At 41.6% G+C, this 14,974-nt stretch overlaps 1 protein-coding gene across 3 annotated transcripts in view; it reads right to left on the minus strand.

Annotated features, from left to right (window-relative positions):
* Positions 1 to 467, minus strand: part of SEPHS1 (selenophosphate synthetase 1) — a 40,384-nt gene extending 39,917 nt beyond the window's left edge. Inside the window, exon 1 of one of the 3 annotated variants that reach the window (XM_015417230.1) lies at positions 398 to 467. The gene's annotated coding sequence lies outside the window, so the exon portion shown is untranslated. Of the gene's footprint in view, positions 1 to 171; positions 246 to 397 lie in introns of those variants that run through there. The other 2 variants (XM_015417232.1, XM_015417231.1) reach the window with 2 other exon arrangements.
* Positions 468 to 14,974: the final 14,507 nt, after the last annotated feature.

Consider the following 14,974-nt stretch of genomic DNA (forward strand, 5'->3'; position numbering starts at 1 on the left):
GCCCCCCCGCCCGCCATTCTTTTTCTTTCCCCGCCACTAACCCCAGCTTTTCACTGGCAGGCGGAGCTGCTTCTCTCCCACCACGGAACAAGACCGCCGGCCAGGGCCAAGACGTGAGCGCGTTCCCCTTTAAGCCTCCCGTCCCCTCCCCCGCTATGCTCTCCCTCTTACCGTGTCCCTAGCGCCTCGCCTGCCCGCGAACGGGACTCCCTCCCCGCCTTCGTCCCCCCTCAAGTCAGCCAGTCCCACAATGCACCGGGCGTCTGGCCGGCCCGGTTCGCGCGCGCTCTCTCTCACTCCCCCCCCCTTCAGCGTCGCCTCATCGGAGGGGTAAAGAAAGTAAATCCTGTCGGGCCGTCCCTCGGACAGGAAGGAGTTAACCCCCCCCGGCTCTCACTCGCACTTGCAGCCGGGTTCCCTTTTCAGCCTTCCAGCCCCGCCTGCTGAGGGGCCTGTGGTGGGGGAGGGGCGCCTTTAACGGCCGCCGCCACTCCCTGCCTTTAAGGGGAGGGCGCTTTGCCTCGCTCCCCCCTTCCCCCACCCCCCCAGGGAGCTTCGCGTCCCCTCAGGAAGGGCAGGAGAGAGCCGACCGGGTGGGTGGGAATGTGCCAATCACCGGCCTGTGCACTGACGGATTCCCCGCGAGTAGAGCTGATGGTGGGCTGGGATCTGAGGAGAGCCAGGTTCAGATTTTTCCTCTCAGACATACCAAGTCCAGACGTGCGCTGCGAGTTCTGCAAAAAAGATGCAGTGCCTCTGACCATACACAAAATGCATAGGGAAGACTTTTTAAAAGAAAGGAACAGTGCCTCTGAGCAACTGCCATAGCCTATTTACCGCCCTCACCCCTGACTATAATTGGATGGAAACCGAGGAAGAGATTGCACATCTGGGATAACCTAATTTAAATTGTTTGTTGACCTCACTCCATAAAAAGAAAAACCTAAAAGCAATTGAAATTTCAATCAGTAAATAGGAAAATATTGAAGTAAATTAACATGCTCAGTTTGAATTGGAATTAAAATAGGGAAACAACAGACTTAAAACATGTCTCTAGAAAAGGAAGGGGTGCCAATTATTTGCTTCACAAAATTCCTTTAGCACAAAGTGCATTTCAGCTTGCCCTTGCCATCTCTGCAAGGGTTATTTTATAAAAAGAACATAAGACCAGAGTGCAGGTCCAGCTAAGATTTTATTTGGAGGTGGGGTTTTTAATTTTTTTGAGAGCTTGGCTGGGTGTGTGTGAATTCATGGGAATGAGGCAAGGAAGGGAGAAAGAGGGCAGCATCACTTGAGGATCCCCTAGCTGGAAAAGTTGCAAAGGCAGGAAACGGAGGAGGAAAACAAAGTTTGCAAGCCAGTAGGCTGCAAAAAAGGAGGCAGGGCTCGGGAAGAGAGAGCCGGGCGCGGATCCGAAGCAAGCCACTGGGAAGGCAGGAGATGGCAGAGGGGCCCTGCACTCTGGAAAAAGCTATTTCTTCCCCTTGTCTCCAATCTGTGCCTTCCTTGGGGAAGCAGCCCCGCACTGTCCAGGTGCCAATCCAGAGGAAGACTGCCAGGCCACAGCAATTTCCCTCCCCCTCTCACCCCTTATCTTGAAGGCCACTGGCCAGGCAAGGGGGGACATGCAAGGTGGGTACTAGGGGAAAGCAACTGGGCAGCCCACCCTGCCAGGGCCCGAGAGGCGCCATGTCGCTGAGAGCAGCCAGGCGCAGCTCGCCAATGGATCGGATCAGTGTAATGCAAAAAAAAATAAAATATGGGGTTTTCAGGATAGGCTTTTTAAAAGGGCAGAGCCTCCAAAAGCCCCACTGTAGCTACAGGCCTGCTAGAGTGACTTTGGGCATGGGCTTCTGGTAGCAGCCTTATCCCCTCTCCAGGTCACAATACTATTGACTTTTCAGAAGCATCTGCCTCTTAAAATATTAAAATTATTTTTAAAGCATCATCTTATTCTGGCAACTGGATAGGAAGAAGAAATTCCATGCAACTAAAATTCTTTGTTGTTCAGTCGCACAGTGGAGTCCGACTCTTCGCGACCCCATGGACCAGCTCCCGCTAGGCCTTCCGGTCTTCCGCCGTCCTCTGAAGTTTGCTCAGTTTCATGTTCGCTGCATCTATGACACTGTCTAACCATCTCATCCTTTGCTGTCCCCGTCTTCTTTGACCTTCAATCTTTCCCAGCATCAGGGTCTTCTCCAGTGAGTGCTCCCTTCTCATTTGGTGGCCAAAGTATTTGAGCTTCAGTTTCATTATCTGGCCTTCCAGGGAACAGTCAGGGTTGATTTCTTTGAGGATTGACTGATTTGTTCTTCTTGCAGTCCAAGGGACTCTCAAGTCTTCTCCAGCACCATAGTTCAAAAGAATCTATTCTTCTGCGCTCGGCCTTCCTTATAGTCCAACTCTCGCAGCCATACATGAGTACTGGGATTACCATTGCTTTGACCATGCAGACTTTTGTTGGCAGGGTGATGTCTCTACTTTTTATCATGCTGTTTAGGTTCGCCATCGCTTTCCTCCCAAGGAGCAGGCGTCTTTTAATTTCATGACTGCTGTCACAGTCTGCGGTGATCTGGGATCCCAGGAACATGAAGTCTGTCACTGCTTCCACAACTTCCCCTTCTGTTTGCCAAGGAGTGATGGGGCCGGATGCCATGATCTTAGTTTTTTTGATGTTGAACTTCAAGCCAACTTTTGCGCTCTCCTCTTTTACTCTGAGCAAGAGGCTCTTTAGATCCTTTTCACTTTCAGCCATTAGAGTGGTATCATCTGCATATCTGAGGTTGTTGATCTTTTCCCCAGCAATCTTAATTCCCGCTTGTGATTCATCCAGGCCAGCATTTCGCATGATGTACTCTGCATATATATTAAATAAGCAAGGCGACAATATACATCCTTGTCGTACTCCTTTTCCTATGCTGAACCAATCAGTTGTTCCATATCCGGTTCTAACTGTCGCTTCTTGGCCCTTATACAGGTTTCTCAAGAGACATGTGAGGTGGTCTGGTACTCCCATCTCTTTAAGGCCCTGCCATAGTTTGTTGTGATCCACACAGTCAAAAGCTTTAGCATAGTCAATGAAGCAGAAGTAGATATTTTTCTGGTACTCTCTTGCTTTCTCCATAATCCAGCGAATGTTGGCAATTTGATCTCTAGTTCCTCTACCTCTTCGAAACCCAGCTTGTACTTCTGGTAGTTCTCTATCCACGTACTGTTGAAGCCTAGCTTGTAGGATCTTGAGCATGACCTTGCTAGCGTGTGATATGAGTGCAATTGTGCGATAGTTTGAACATTCCTTGGCATTGCCCTTCTTTGGGATTGGAATGTATACTGATCTTTTCCAATCCTGTGGCCACTGTTGCGTTTTCCAAATTTGCTGGCAAATGGAGTGCAGCACTTTAACAGCATCATCTTCTAAGACTTTGAATAGCTCAGCTGGAATACCATCACCTCCACTAGCTTTGTTGTTAGCAATGCTTTCTAAGGCCCATTTAACTTCACATTCCAGGATGTCTGGCTCGAGGTCAGTGATTATACCGTCGTGGTTGTCAAGGACATCGAGGTCTTTCTTGTATAGTTCTTCTGTGTATTCTTGCCATCTTTTCCTAATCTCTTCTGCTTCTGTTAGGTCCCTACCGTTTTTGTCCTTTATCATGGCCAGCTTTGCATGGAACGCTCCCTTGATTTCTCCAACTTTCTTGAAGAGATCTCTAGTCCTTCCCATTCTATTGTTTTCTTCTATTACTTTGCACTGTTCATTCAGGAAGGCCTCCTTATCTCTCCTTGCTGTTCTCTGGAAATCTGCGTTCAGTTGGGTAAATCTTTCCTTTTCGCCTTTGCCTTTCGCTTTCCTTCTTTCCTCTGCTATTTGTAAAGCCTCATCAGAAAGCCACTTTGCTTTCTTACATTTCTTTTTCTTTGGGATGGTGGTGATTGCTGCCTCCTGTACAATGTCACGAACCTCCGTCCATAGTTCTTCAGGCACACTATCTATCAAATCCAGACCCTTGAATCTATTCTTCACCTCTACTGTATATTCATCAGGGATGTGATCTTGGGCAAACTTGAATAGCCTCGTGGTTTTCCCAATTTTCTTCAGTTTAAGTATGAATTTTGCAATGAGTAGCTCATGGTCTGAACCACAGTCAGCTCCAGGTCTTGTTTTTACTGACTGGATAGAGCTTCTCCATCTTTGACTGCAAATTATATAGTCAATCTGATTTCGGTGTTGCCCATCCGGTGATGTCCATGTGTAGAGTCGCCTCTTAGGTTGTTGGAAAAGGGTGTTCGCTATGACCAGTGTGTTCTCGTGACAAAACTCTGTTAACCTTTGCCCTGCTTCATTTTGCTTTCCAAGGCCAAACTTGTCTGTTATTCCGGTTACCTTTTGACTTTCTCCTTTAGCATTCCAGTCCCCTATGATGATGAGGACATCATTTTTTGGTGTTAGTTCTATGAGGTGTTGTAGGTCTTCATAGAACCGGTCCACTTCAGCCTCTTCTGAATCAGTGGTTGGGGCATAGACTTGGATTACTGTGATGTTGAATGGTTTGCCTTGGAATCGGACCGAAATCAAATTCTAGTACTTGGTAATTGGAGAAGAATTAGTTGATGGGCTGCTGGTGCTAGGAGAGATATTTTCTGTTTTGTAATGGTATATTTGTTGAAGGATAACTTCAGACCAGGATTCTTTGACTTTGTTGAGCCTGCAGACATCTTTGGAATTCTGACACAGTGTAGTCAGCGCAGCCACAAAATGCCTGCCATTAAGTGGCTGCTGCAAGAGGTGGAGCCAGCTACAGAATGGTTGCCCCAGCTTACCTTCAGTTACACAGTGAAGATCCTTGTGCTGTGGTGGAAGCTGCTGCCAAAGGAATACTTTTAATAATCTGCACAGCCAATCAGATCTCCAGTGGTTAATCATAAGCTTTGCTGTGCAAAAGCCCCATCTGGCCTCACCCACTTTTTAGAAACACTTGGGGGCATCATAAAAGGCACTATGGCACCCACAGGCACCATGTAAGGGATCCATGCTTCACACAGTGGATTGACTCCTATTTTTTTTTTTACTCTTCCACCTCATTATTTCTTTCACAATGCTTTAGCTTCAAAGTGTCATATCAGAATCATAGAGTTGGAAGTGGCCATACAGGCCATCGAGTCCAACCCTGTGCTCAATGCAGGATCAGCCTGAAGCATCCCTGACAAATGTTCATCTAGCTGCTGCTTGAAGACTGCCAGTGAAGAAGAGCTCAACACCTCCCTAGGCAGCTGATTCCACTGCCGAACAACTTTTACTGTAAATAAAAAAATTCCTAATATGCAGCCCATAATTTAAACCCATTATTATTATTTTTAAATCCCCGGAGGGATATTTTTTATTTTGCAAATACTACAAAAACTACAAAGAAATATTAGGGAAGGGACTACAACTAAGGATAAAGGAAAGCAAACCACACTAACCTAAAACCCCAAGAGGAGGAGATCTTTTCACTGTTAGTTATAATGTTATTACTATAAAGTGTTAATATCACAATATACTTGTAGAGTTCTTGCTTATAGCAATTCACTATTTATATGTTATTTTATTAGTTGTTATGAGAGAAATCTCTGATCATCTTCTTGTTCTTCGCTTCAAAAGGCCATTTTCCAAGTCCTTCTGCCTTTACTTTGGCTTTCTGTCTCTAAAATCGTATACCACTCTGGCAGGTCCTGCACCCTTTTCTGCCACAGAGTCCTCTTCCCTTCCAGAGGTAGCAGAGTCACTAGACTGCGTTTCTTCCTCTTTAGACTCTTCATCTGTCCCCAGCTGACGTCTCAAAAAAATTTTAGCTTTAAATGTGGAGTCTATCTTCTCTCTTCTATCAATCTTAAAGATGACACCCTCCGGAACCGCCCATCTGTACGATATTCCATTAGTTTGAAAAAAAGAAATCAAGTCCTTGTAATTTTTCCTCTTTTGTCTAATTTCAAATGGAATGTCCTTTAAAATTTTGATGGTTACATTTCCCATTTTCAGTGGAGTTGCTGATGTTGCTTTTAAAATGGCATCTCTGGTTTGTCTTCTTGAAAACCTGACCACTATTGCTCCAGGTAGGTTATTTTTTTTAATGTAATTCGAGTATGCCCTATAGGCTGATGCCATTTTGTTTACCAGTTCATCCGCTGTTAAACCTACTGCTGGAGCGATGATCTCACCAAGCACCCTCTTCAAGTTTTCCCGATCTGTTTCCGGAACCCCCTGAAACCTGAGAATCATGTTAGCTTTTTCCATCTGTAGCTGCAAAACTTGATTCTCTTGACAATTCTGCTTCGTTTCCACCTTTCCCGACCTGTTCTTCAACTTCTTGCTTGTGTTGTCTATCTCTTTAATTTTCTCGTTTGCCTGCTCCACTTTTTTCTCTGCTTCATTCAGCTGAAGCTGCTGTGCTGCAAAGTTTTTATTCATCACGGTCAATTGCTGGTTAATACCATTGAGTTGCTGCATCACCAGCTTGAGCATATCCGCCAGGAGTTTGAGGACATCTGCTCCCTCTTTGTTGCGCAGAGCGTGTGTAGTGGTCCACAGACCAGTCTAAGCCAAGGCAGCACCTTAGCAGACTTCCCAGCCTCCCAGCTCTTACCAGTTCTTTGCTGTTCTGCCCCTCTATAGTAACCACACTGCACAGTCCAGTGGTACACTATATACAAGGGTTTATTCACAGAATATACAGTCAAAATGCTTCGCCAGACGCTTGTTACCTCCGAAGAGAACGTACATGGCTTCTGTACAGACTTATATACATAGCAGCACCAATCAGCAACAAGCTGAGTCATGGTGACTGCACACTGTCCAGTGCCAGCCATAACCGGTTAGAACAGGCTTATCAGTCCTGCTGACATGTAGCTGTCACTGAACTGTCAGTTAGATCACACTGATCTTCCTGCTGTCTGATTAACTTCCAACACTCTTCCAGTCTCAGACTCTGGCTGCCTAACTTCATTTTAAACTTTCTCTGCTGGGCCACCATCTTTCCCATTTTATTTACAGTTTCAACCGCTTCCACACAACTTGGAAAACTCGCCAAACGACTTGGCAATTCAGATAAGTCTCTCAAAACACTTTCGGTTTACTTCCTCCCCTCTCCCCTTTCGTGTCCGTTAGCCGCTCATTCGCACAAGAGGCGATCACTGTTTTCAACCGCGGGGGGGGGGATCGCTTTTCAAACTACTCCGTTTTATTCAGAACTCACGTTCATCGTCGGTCAGTTTCTCTGACCACGTTCAGTTTTACGCCATTCCGCTTGATCTCCGGCGCTTCTCCCAGTCAGTCCAGCTTATGCCTGAAGGCCATCCAGCGACTGGACCATCGGGGCGGAGGGGAGCCTCAGTTCTCCGGCATTACGCCATCGAAGAGGCTACCCCTCAAAAGCCCCCTGGCCTGGAGCCTATCACAAAGGCTCCGCGGGGGTGTCACTTGAGGTGGCACCCCTCCAGGCCGCCGGTGTGCGAATCGCCCTTCCCCGTTGTGGGAAAAGCATCCGCCATCGCTGTTCCATAGATCGGAAGTCCAATTTAAACCCATTATTGAGAGTCCTATCTTCTGCTCCCAACATATATAGTCATCATATATATAAGATGACAAAGAGATAAATAGGTACACAACTACTAAATAAATAACAAAAAATTAAGATATAGGCCAAGCTAAAACAAATGGCAACGGGAACGAGTGGATCAAGAAAAACATCTATCACGTCACCAGGTCAAATAAGCATACAAAGCCAACTTAAATTTAACACAATGAATGTAACGCAAATGTCAGTCAAAGATCTAAAGAATCTTATAGACGAATGCGTAGCACAATCTATATAAACCACAATTGACAATACACTACCTGAATAAAAAAAGAAACAACCTATACAACTAAAGATGGAAGAAATAGTACAATAAATGAAGACTGATGTAGAAGATATAAATTTTTTTTTTAAAACAAACAAGAAATAGTAAAAATTGGAATAGCCTGTAGCAATACTGAGAACAAGGAACAAGAATTAGAACAGGAAGTGAAAGAATTAAAATTAAAATCAGAGAGAATAGAAGAATCCTTGATGAATCGAGAAATGGAAAAAGCTGCTCTAATGCTAAAATGTCAAAATATTCCCAAGACAATAGAGAAGATTTAATCTGAAGTTTAGCTGAACAACTTAATTTAGGTACACATGAAGGGGTAGAATGAGAAATAGATACAGTCTATAGGAAAAACTCTTCGTACGCAAGGAGAAATAAAACACCTCGAGAAGTTCACATAAAGTTTATTAGAAGGGAAATGAGAGATAAAATTATTAGACCATCCTATGACAATAAAGTAACTATTCAAGAAAAAGAGATAAAAATCTTAAAAGATGTACCCTGGAGAATTAGAGAACGCAGACAAAACTATACTACCCTAACAAACCTTCTAAGATTAAATCAAATTACCTTCAGATGGCTATTTCCAGAAGGAGTCATATTTAACCACGAAGGTAGAAGACACAAAATAGACTCCAAATTTAAAGTGAAAGACTTCTTGGAATGGTATGGAGAAAATTTAGGATGGCAAGAAGAAGAAGAGAGCGACAGAGAGGAAGAAGAAAAAGACCCCAAAACAGAACAAACTAAAAAGGAGAGAAAATCCCCTCGCAAGTGCTTACAAGATATCAGTATAGAGTCCAGGCAAAGAGAAACATAAATAAAGATGGAGAAAAGGAACAAGATTAAAATCCTCTCGGTAAATGTAAATGGTCTTAGCCCACAAAAAAGACAGAGAATATTTCACCAAATAAACAAACTTGAACCAGATATTACGTGCATACAAGAGACACACATAAGGAAGGAAGATACAAAGTATCTAACAGTTAAAAATTAGGGAAAGTATTTTTTGCAACACAAAAAAGGGGTGTAGCTATATATGTAAAAGAATATCTAAACCCAGAGTTGATATATTCATCAAATGATGGAAGAGTGCCTATTATTGAGAACCAGAATTTTTTTTTTTAAAGACCTAGAAAAAATTGTTTCTTTCATCTGGCAGTCCCGGAAGCCGAGATTCAAACTAAAGGTGATGCAAGACAGGAGAGAGAAAGGAGGCTTCGGCATACCAGATTGGTACTTATATTATAAGGCCATAACTATGGTCTGGATAAAAGAATGGGTGACGCTTTTAAATACCAGACTTCTGAAGCTGGAAGGTCATGATCTCCTTATGGGGTGGCATGCCACTATTTGGTATAATAAAGGAAGGAAAGGGTTCAAACGTCACTACATAAGGGGGTCATTATTAAAGGTTTGGAGAGAAGTCAAACAGTGTTATTATGTTAAAATACCAGGATGGGTATCACCCATAGAAGCCTTTGTGAAACCAACTTTGCATGTATATGAAAAAGGTGGTGTTATGATGATTTATTAGATAGTAAGAATAATCTTAAATCAATTGAATGTTTGAAATCACAAAGTATAGAACTGTCTTGGCTACAAGTAATACAACTACAAACCAGATATAGGGAAGATCAAAAGGAAGGATTTTATGGTAAAACAACCGGGATTGATAAGATCTGGATTATGTTGGGAGAACGACTTATAAAAAAAATTATATAGAAGCTTGTTAGATGCCAAAATGCAGGAAGAGGTAGTGAGGTCTAGTATGACAGCCTGAAATAAAGATTTAGGGTATAATATAGAGCTAGATAAATGGCTGAAGATATGGGACACTAATATGAAGACACAAGAGCAACCTCCTTTAAAGAAAACATTTATAAAGTTGCACTTAGATGGTATTTATATCCAGTTAGGCTAGCAAAATATTCCAAGACAGCTTCTAATGTATGTTGGAAATGTAGGCACAATGTAGGCACGTACTTCCACATGTGGTGGACATGTAGCAAAGCAAAGGACTATTGGAGGATAATTCGTAAAATGTTAAAGGAAATCATGGGTGCTTCAATACCTTTACAACCAGAACTGTTTCTACTTAATATGGTTCCAGAGGTATATGGGAAAGTAGAGAAAAATTTGTTGATACACTGTATAACGGCAGCTAGAATATTATTTGCCAAGTATTGGAAAATGGAAAAAATTCCAGACAGGACAGAGGTTATACAAAAATTATTTGATGTCGCTGAAATGGATAAAATATCATGTATACTAAAAGGGAAAGATGAATCATTTTTTGAAGGAAATAGGAGTAAATTCTATAAATGGAAACTGAGCGTGAAGGGTTAGGATTGCAATGTTATGTATAGAGTATGGAAGAAAAGGTGGCTGTATGCTCATCTGTTTTGATTTTGTAGGAAACACGTGTGTGCTGATTTTGGGTTTTGAAAAAATCTAATAAAAATATCTATTAAAAAAGAAGAAGAAGAGTGGTAGCAATTGCCATCTCAAGACAGAACAAGAAAACTCTGGTGGTAAATATCTAAGCCCCAAATCAAAATCAGGAAAAAAAAAATTCAAATCAATACAAGAAATTTTCTCAGAACTAAATTTTGAGGCGATATGTATGGTAGGAGACTACAACGCTGTATTTGACGCAAAAATAGATGGGGAAAATAAGGTAAAAAACAAGAAATTAGGAAATTATTTCCAAAAACTTTTTATGCACTAGCAGAAGAACAAAATATAGTAGATGCTTGGAGATTCAGGAATATAGATAAAAGAGGCTTTACATACTACTCAGCTGGATATAATTCATGGTCATGGATAGATATGGCATGTCTATAATGAAAGAGATAATAGATATAGAAATTTTACCAAGCAAGGACTTCCGGTTGATGGCGGCACGCTCACGGACTCACCTCCCGGACTTCCCGGGGGTGTCTCTGTGCTCTGGCAGACAGAGGGGGTGAGCAGGCTCGTAACCCCCCCAGGAGCTCGGGGAAGGGCACCTGGCCAAGGACCTTTGAGGGGGTAGCCTCTTCACTGGCCAAATGCCAGGGAATCAAGGCTCCCCCTTGCTCCAGTAGTCCGTCCAGCCGAGAGACCTGATGGTACAAGTGAAGCTAGCCGGATCAAGTTCAGGAGATCAGGCGTTTGAAATGATGAATGAAGAGGGGTCGGAAGACCAACTATGAACGTGAGTCAAATGAGAACTGATTTTTAAACGAAAAGACACTCCTTACCCGAAGCTGCGAAACGGCAGAAGCGAGTGGTGGGAGGGACGCCTCCATGTCCATAAATCGTTGAGCGAAAGAGGAGGGAGTGGAAGAATAAACAAGAAATTGCCCAGAAGTACTCATTCATCGAGCTATACAGATAAGAGTATATTCAGAGACTTTAAAATTTATTGCGAAAGCAAACAAACGAGAAAAAGATGGCGGGGCAGAGGGACAGAGACAAAGAGAAACTTTTAAAAGCGAGAGTCCCCGAAGGTGCCAGAAACGACCAGTGAGACGACGAAGGCGATGACAGAGGTCATGCGCCCTCTGCTGGAACAGCTCAATGTCTTTAAAGAACAGATGTCTGTTGTAACAGCGAATATTACTGCACAACAAAAGCAGCTGCAAGTTGTGACAACAAGCATTACTGCTCAACAAACGCAAATAACGGATTTGATTCAAGTAATGAAGCAGGATGCTGAGAAAGTAAAGGAAATGGCTGAGACAACGCAGATAGTGAGGAAAAAAGTGCAAAAATTGGAAAAGAAAACTGTATCTTTGGAAGATCAGATGCTGCAAGTGCAAATGGATAAGGCTAATATGGTCCTGCGCTTCCAAGGGGTGCCAAAGAAAAGAGGAGAGAATCTTAAAGAACTTATGAGTGAGCTACTTGCCCCAGTAGCAGATATAAAGGCGGACTTGCTACTCAACGACATGGATGTGGCCTACAGGGCATATTCAGGATACATAAAGAAAAATAATCTGCCTGGGGAAATTGTAGTAAGATTCTCAAAGAGGCACATCAGGGATGCTATCTTGAAAGCAGAACGCTAAAGGATATTCCATTTGAAGTAAAACAACCAGGGGTCGTTTCGTAGAAAAAGAGCTAGGGGTACTCATTAGCATAACTCATTAGCATATGCCACACACCCCTGACATCACCCCTGACATCACCGGAAGTGATAAGGCCACACACCCCACCCCCAATGGTCCCGGCGGGAGTGCAAGGAAGCCCTGCGAAGGCCCTCCCTGGCCCCAGGCAGGCAGGGGTGGGGAGAGGCAGGGAGGAAGCAACTTACCCTCCCTCTTCTCCTGCCTCCTCCTGGCTGAATGAGGGCCGGAAGCAGGGCGGCCGGAAGCAGGGGGTGGGGCTTCGTCATGTGCCCCGCCCCCTGTACCTCACCCGGGGGTAGGGGATGATGGGGGGCACTGTTATTGGGCAATTAAATGTAACTGGGGATGGTTAATAGGGTTAAAAGATTGACACAGTTCATAAGAAGTACAAAGATGAAAAGTCTGAATGAAGTATAAAAAGCTAGTTGGAGATCTCCTCTCTTGGGTTTTTAGTTAGTAGTGGGTTCTTTACTTTCTCCCTTATATGTAGCTTTCCCTTTCCCTTTTTTCTGTTCTAGTTTTTGTAGTGTTTAAAAAATCAATAAAAAATCCCCTCCGGGGGCTTAAAAAAAAAAAGAAAGAAATTTTGCCAAGCACATATGCAGATCATAGTCCCTTAATGCTAACACTTCACGGGATACAGAAAAAGGCAAGATGGTCTATGAACAAGAACCTACTAGAGGACGAAGAATTTGTAAAGAAAACCAAAGTAGAGATTCAAGACTTTTTCAAAAGAAACATACAACCTGACAATTCAATTGAAATAGTTTGGGAAACATTTAAAGCTTTTATAAGAGGTTGGCTTATAAATCAAGAGGCCTGGAAAAACAAACAAAAAAGAAAACAATATGGGGATTTAGGAGAACAAATAAAAAAAAAGAAGAACAGATGAAGAAAACTAATGATACTGAAAAAATAAAAGTAAAATCAAGACTGTTACAACACCAAATGAACTTACTATTGACGCAAGAAATTGCAAAAAAAGATAGATTACTCTAAATCTTATTATTTTGAAAACGCGAATAAACCAACCAGATGGCTATCCTATAAATTGAGGAAAGGAAAAGGAAAAAAAGATTATTAAAGCTTTAAGAAATGATAAAGGAGAAGATAAATATAACTTACAGAATTTGAAACTTATAATAGATTTTTTTAAAGCTATATATGCAAAATAGGCAAGATACCCAAATAATAAAAGAATCTCTCCAAAAAAGGAATAAAAAAAGTTGAATGGAAAACAGAAACTAAAATGAAAAAATTTCAATTTGTGAAATTACAGAAGTTATAAAGAAACAAAAAAGAAACAAAACACCAGGACCAGATGGATTACCCATGGAGCTATATCAGAAATTTGAAGATCAAATACTGCTTCCCTTCAAAGAGGTATTGCAAAACATGACAAAAACTAAAAAAACTCCCAGGATTTACAGGCCGATCTCTTTGCTAAATGCAGATTATAAAATCTTTGCAACCATAATAGCTACGAGATTGAAAAATATGTTAACTCAAATTGTACACCAAGATCAGGCAGGATTTTTACCAAAAAGACAAATTAAAAATAATGTACGGACCATTCTGAACGTTCTAGAATATTATGAAGTACATCCCGGAAAACAATTGGCTTTGATGTTTCTGGAAGCAGAAAAAGCATTTGATAATGTCAGCTGGGACTTTATGTTGCAAAAACTGGAAACTTGGGATTGTGGTAGCAAATTCTTCACAACTATAAAAGCGATATATACTACTCAGTCTGCAAAAATAATAATTAATGGTGATGCAACCCAAAACATTAATATACAAAAAAGGTGCAAGACAAGGCTGTCCGTTATCACCACTATTATTTACCTTAGAAACACTGAATGATTTAATATGTGATAATAAGCAGATAAGAGGTCTTACTATAAAAGAAGAGGAATTCAAACTCCAAGCCTTTGCTAACGATTTGGTCATCATAGTGGTGGAACCAATAACGTCTTTACCCCATCTTATAGAAACAATTCAAGACTACGGGCAAATAGCAGGTCTCAAAATAAATTATAGAAAGACGAACATTTTAACAAAAAATTGTACACAGAAACAAAAAGAACAAATACAGAAAATAACATCTATGGAAATATCTAAAAAAGTTAAATATTTAGGTATAACAATATGCAACAGAAACATTTTAGTAGATTTATAATTATACAAAACTTCTGATAGAGATGAAATGAGATCGACAAAACTGGAAAGGACTAAACGTCATTCATGGGAAAAATTGCAACATTAAAATTAATGTACTTTCTAGATTTCCTTTTCTTGCACAGAATATACAAATTTTAAGGAATAAAAACTTTTTTACAGAACTGGAAAAGAACTGCAAGCAATTTATATGGAAAAATTAAAAAGCATGGATTAAACTGAAAATGCTACAAGAAAAGAAAGAAAGAGGCGGTTTGGCTTACCAAATTGGAATCTATATTATAAAGCAGCAGCACTAGGGTGGATAAAAGAATGGCTGATATTGGAAAATACAAGACTGTTAAAGCTAGAAGGCCACAACCTAGCTGTGGGATGGCACGCATATGTTTGGTATGAAAAAGAAAAAATTCATACAAATTTCCAGCAACATACAATTAGAGGAGTGCTAATGAAAACTTGGAAGGAAATAAAAGAACACTTCTGTGAGAAAATTCCTAAATGGGTTTCACCCTTAGAAGCCTTCATAAAACCTACGCTGATTACTAAGGAGAAACAAGCAAGTTATGAGACATTATTAGAGAAAGACAACAAACTAAAATCAGAAGAGAAACTTTGGTTACAAAATATAAAATTAATATGGTGGGAAATGGTACAACTAACTAACAGGTTCAGCAAAGACATTAAATTAGGTTTTTACGAGACAAAAAATGACTTAGACAAGATCTGGCTGTCATCAAATGACAAAATGGTTCAAAAATTATACAATTTCTTGTTACAGGAATATATGCAAGACG

The sequence above is a fragment of the Gekko japonicus genome, unplaced genomic scaffold (genome assembly GCF_001447785.1).
Source record: "Gekko japonicus isolate JY-2015 unplaced genomic scaffold, Gekko_japonicus_V1.1 scaffold1569, whole genome shotgun sequence".
Classification (NCBI taxonomy): domain Eukaryota; kingdom Metazoa; phylum Chordata; class Lepidosauria; order Squamata; family Gekkonidae; genus Gekko; species Gekko japonicus.